Source organism: Benincasa hispida, chromosome 1 (assembly GCF_027475165.1).
Source record: "Benincasa hispida cultivar pf3 chromosome 1, pf3_genome.v1.1, whole genome shotgun sequence".
Classification (NCBI taxonomy): Eukaryota; Viridiplantae; Streptophyta; class Magnoliopsida; order Cucurbitales; family Cucurbitaceae; genus Benincasa; species Benincasa hispida.
In genome coordinates this window covers 65,426,386-65,432,175 of record NC_143478.1, presented here as the reverse complement: position 1 = coordinate 65,432,175, position 5,790 = coordinate 65,426,386, and the positions used below count along the sequence as shown (strand labels likewise).

General features: G+C 33.0%; 1 long non-coding RNA gene across 1 annotated transcript; it reads right to left on the bottom strand.

The window, feature by feature from the left end:
- Positions 1 to 996: 996 nt before the first annotated feature.
- On the bottom strand, positions 997 to 5,238 carry LOC120084185 (uncharacterized). Its single transcript, XR_016524140.1, has 4 exons — positions 4,890 to 5,238; positions 1,867 to 2,003; positions 1,356 to 1,605; positions 997 to 1,265 (listed from the first exon to the last, which is right to left on the bottom strand). It is a non-coding gene; the product is annotated as an uncharacterized LOC120084185 (long non-coding RNA).
- Positions 5,239 to 5,790: the final 552 nt, after the last annotated feature.

The following is a 5,790-nucleotide window of genomic DNA, read 5'->3' as shown; positions in this document are numbered from 1 at the left end:
TCCACTCGAGAAGGAGCAAATAGCTTTCAAGTGTCAAGTAAATGACACTGAGTTATGACACAAGAGGTTGGGGCATTTTCATCAAAAAGGGTATGCACAAGTCTGAAAAATTGATTTTTCTGAGACTTTTGCACCAGTTGCAAGAATGGACACAATCAGGTTGCTATTGGCTGTGTCAGCCCAGCATGGAAGGTGTATCAGCTAAATATGAAGTCAACATTCCTAAATGAAGTGTTAGAAGAAGAGATCTATGTTGAGCAACCAGACGGATTCATCATACCAGAACAAGATGGATGATCACTTGCTGAACCTGGATTTTGTGTGAGTCATTTTCAACCTTTTAAGAGCAAGTTAAGTGCTTGCAGTATTTGAGTTAGGAGGAGAATGTTAATAACTCAAAACTGCAAATTAGTTTTTGGGTTGGTCTAGTCTAAGTTCCTATTCTTGTGGAGTTAGTGGGATTAGTTGCTAACATTGTGGAATCTATTCTTAGACTTAAGATATGTATTTATATGAAGTTTTCTAGAATGAAATTCACACACTTCCCATTTTTCTCATTTCCCTTTCATTAATTAGAACAGTTTTCAAAAAGAACTTACCCTTGAAAAAACTTAAATAAATATACGTATATATAATTGTAACCTAATTAAAAAAATATATATATATACATTTTAAAGTTAATAATAAGTTTGGGTTGGTTTTGATTATTTTAGGTAAACTCATGAATCAACCCAACCCACAAAATTTTTATTTATTTGAACTCAACCCAATCCAAATGAGTTGATAACCCAACCCAGACTGCACGGATTGGGTTGAATTGATCGATTTTTTGGGTCATCAGGTTTTTTGAACACCCCTACTACATAATTCCTTCAACACTAACAACTACACAAATATCTTGCAATCCATCATACACAACTCCTAATTTTCAATAACACATATCTAAATTCATATTATCATACCATCTTATTGAAACAAGTAACATATTCAATAAACTTACTATCCAACAAATCAACCGAATAATTTTCATTAATCAACCAGTAAAACAATGTTAATTCTACAAACAATCAGTATCTAAAAATCTGATCATATGATACCTAACTCTACTAAAATTGACATCATATCTCATATCCTAAACCCATACATACTAAACTATTGATACATCGTATAACAAAAGTCCATCAAATGTAGCGTCCTATAAAGTCACAATACTCAACTCTCACTGCATCTAATTCCAATTTACTATAAGTTGTCAGTCTTCTCAACTGCAAACAAACAAGTAAATTAATTTATTAACAAAATTATACTAAGTGTAAATATTATAGTTAAAGAAGATAGTCTAAGAAAATGCATACCATGTCTATAATTATTTTGCTCCTGTGTTTACTATGTCGCACATGAACTTTATAATATAGTACCCACACTCCGTACTATCTGGTTGTTGAGCACATTATATGTGCTCTTTTAACTCACATTATAAAAAAACAAATATTTTAATCAAACGTATATTATCATTCAATCAAAATTGAAATGTTTACCTTAATAGGGACCCAAGTAAGAGACCGAGGTCTCAAATTTGTTCAAGCATAAAACAATATTATGGCCCTAAAAAACAAATACGCAAGATATCAAAATGTTTACATTATATACACAACGTGAAAGAACTATTAAATACTTACGTATTAACCATTCACCCCCTCTCGTACACCATATCCCAAAGAGTCAATTGAGTACACCATATTAATTCAAAAGCAAATAACAAATACTATCGAATGAAATCTATATAAAAGACATTTCAATAAAGTTAAATAAAAATATTTACAATCCAAAAACTATATAAACAAAATACTTGTTTTCTAAACTTACCCGAAATTATACGGACATATCAAAAATTTATTCTTCATCAACAACAATCTATCATCAGGAATCGAGATCTTTGTTCATCAGTGTCTGAACCACTTGAAATTTGTGTAGGATGGATAAATGCATATTCCTCCGTCATACTTGGATCAGATTCGTATAAACATTTAAGAGCAAACCAAAAAAACTTTTAAGATTAGAAATATTTAAATAAATGAGTGCTAACTTAATTTAAATTTAACTAAAACTAAACTAAATTATTAAAATAATGATGAAACCATTTGATTTTAATTCTCTATCTTCAAGATTACGAGGGAAACATAATCATGCATAATGATTTTAACCAAGAAATCTAAAAATCCATATGAATCCCATATTTTTGTTTTTTAGTTCAGAGAAAAACCATCAACATAAAACAAGCAAAATTTCGCCACGGATTTGCTTTTTTAAGGTTTAATGATAAGATAATAAAAGTTAAGGTAGTCCTATAATTAATTTAGCAATAAGCATCAAGGTCACGTCAAAAAATTAAATTAGCAAAATATGTAAACGAGAAAGAAATTGGTACAACCCATAAATTGTACGTTATTCCTATATCCCGAAGAGCTGAAAAAAAAAAAAGTTAAATAATACCCACCCTTCTTTAGAAAACACTGAAACAAGATACAAAGTTTACACATAAAAACAACGTATAAAATCTAATATTTGGTTCCTATATACCAGATATTCTAGTCTCGGAAAAACATCAATACAAAACTATAAATAGAAGAAATTAGAAAAATCACAACCTCCATAATACTAGAAGCCCATCAGATTTAGACTTAGTTACAAAAGAAAATAGAGATTGCATTGCATAATTTATTAACATGGATATAAAGGGAAAAAACTCATAAACATGGAACTCATACATTGGTCAAGTTCAACAATCCCTCTAAGATTATACAATCATTTCACTCACTCTACACTCCCATTTTCCAGATAAAAATGCAAAAGTAAAAGCAATTAGAAGAAGGACGATTTATCTTGGTACCCTGGGTTTGCGAAAAAAGAGTCTAACAACGTTCTTATCCGTGAAAACTGAAGGAGCCTTGAAATCATACCAACCCTTCTTGGCAAATGGATCAGTGCTTAATGATCAACAAATAATAGATATATAAATGTACTCCAAAACTAAAACCAACATCTGAGAAATTAAGGGGTGTTTCACAGTCCAAGGAGAGTTGGGTTGAGTTAGTTATTTTACCAACTCATCCCAACTCTCCCCCAATTCTCTCTCTCTAATGTTTTTAATGGTTCCATCCATCGATCTCCGTTGGCGATTACCGCTATCACACTCTAGCGGCATACTCCGATGACCATCTTTGTACGGCCAACTCTGACGACCAACTCCGAGCTCCGACAACTACCTTCGACAACACTTCGGCAACCAATTCCGATAACCACCTTGGAACAAAAACAACTCCGATTTCCACATTCGCACCAGTAACTTCGACGAAGAACTTTGGGCTCTTCTAACCACCTCTGACGAAACCTTTAGCGACTAACTCCAATGACTACCTTCGCACAAGCAACTTTGGCGACATACTCCGACTACCACCTTCGTGTGCCCAACTTCGACGACCACTGATAAACATAAAATGGTGGGTTTAATTATCCACCATTTTATCACTCTCACTCTCTCCCATTTTCCCACGTGTTTTCATTACTCTCCCAACTCCCTCAATTACTTTGTCATTTCTCTCTCTCATGCATCTTTTCACATTCACTCCCCTTCTCTCATCTTTTCTTTCGCCTTCTGGTTCATCTTTCTCATTTTCTCTCTTCTTTCTTTGTCGGACTTGTATGGGTTTTATTTTCCCTTTTCTTTCTCAATTCCTCTTTCTCTTTTTTTATTTTCTTTCTATGGTTTATCCCTTGATGTAGAAAAAATATACATCAATATTTCTAAAATCATTTCACAAATTTTAGAAAAAGATAAATCCATATTTCACAAATTGTTAAAAAAATAATATCTAATAGTTGGTTTTGTAATTTAAATCGTAAGATTTTGATTTTTTTAAGATTAACATTTATGTATCACCCCTACTATCTAAAACAATGCCAATAATTTCATTTGATGACACTAATCCTTTCAATTCTTTTTAACTTTTACAAGTAATTAATGATTAATTTGAGTTTTTGAATGGAATAATCACTTCTATTTGAGTGTTTAAAAAATTAAGTTCAAAATTTTGTGTTTGGTATATAAATACTTTATAAAGAATTTGTTATGTTTTGAGAATGGAAAAAAATTCGAAGTTTTTTTTTTGTTTTTATCTCAGAAAAGTTAGGAAAATACGTATATAGTTGAAAATTAAAATCAATCATAATAAAAAAACAAAAGACAAAATCAATTTCATTTACAAAAATGGCAAAGATACTCAACTCAACTTAACTTTACCCTAAATACAAATAATATGACTCAACTCTACTCTTTTATCGCATGCAAAAGGCCCCTAGCAAATTAATATGCTCACGCATTCTTCTTGCCACCCTGCTTTCCATTCGAAATCTAGTTGTTCTTGCTGATCGAACAGAAAACGAGAGTTAGAGATAAAACCAAAATGCAGCATACGATTGAAAGCAATCGAGGAGATCGAAATATAATACTGGACGGCCATGGCTGGAGGAGGGAAGAAAGTCAATTCCCTTGTACAAAATCAACTACTATTGGTGATACACATTTAAATGCCAAATTTCACTGTAATAGATCAAAAATTCAAAATCAAGATCCCCACAAGTTTTAATATCTTAATCGATGTTAAAACCAAAATCCAACTGCATCTGTTTCCATTTCACCAATCCTAAAGTAAACCAATTAATTAATTATTATAACCGAATCACAATTCGAAGAATGACCATCAAACTTTTGATTCAGAGAGCTAGATGACCTAATTCGAAAATTCCAAAAAAACAGTACCAATTGATAACAAAAACCATCGAAACAAACAGTGAACGGTTAGGGCAAATTGAAGAGAATGGATGAATACCTTGCTGAGCGCAGCCACGGCCAACATTAACAGGTCACGGCGTCTATGTTCTAAGTCACGGTGGCAGATCAGATTCGATTTTGGGCAGCAGCCGACGGTCACTTGGGCGGCGGCGTCAGCAGCGATCTTCACGGTGGTAGGTCGCGCGGAGCAGCAGGATGTGGTTCACGGCTTAATAAATAATTTTTAGGAAGGAAGAGGGCTCAAAACGACGTGGTTTAACTAAGATAAAAACGAAACACTTTTTGGACTTTTCCTTGATGAAACCATTTTTCTTGATGGGGATTGCCCATCAAGAAAAATCTAAATGGAAACGAGGTCATTTTCGTTTGACAATATCCGTGCGCCAAAAATACAAATCGTGCACGAATTAAATATTTATTTTTGCGGATAGAATCGTTGATGGTCTGTATCTGTCAAATAATACTTCTTTTTTTATGGCAATTATCCGTTAAGAAAGTGCTTTTTCTCTTTTACCATCAACGAACCCAAAAATCGAGAATTCATCATTTTGTCGAAACTTATGTTTTTTATATCAAGAAATATATTTTCTTAACGTGTATGTACGTCAAGTTAAACACAAAAAATAATTTCAAGAAATTAATATATTTTTTTGATGGTTTTTTTCCATGACTATCAAGAAAATAAAAATTTTGTGCGTCAAGAAAGGCCAAATTTGTAGTAGTGCATGTTTAATTAGGGCCAACCTCGACTTGGTCGAGCATCTCCCCCTATGCCCATTTTGGTCCTAGGTCGATGCTCTGGTATGGAGCATATGAGCATGCTAATTTGGGCTTTGACCCAAGCTAACCCTTTGCCCTTGACCCATTTTGGGCCTAGAATGCTATTCTTGGTCCAAACTTCACTATTTCCTCAACTTTGTTGCTTCTATTCATATTTT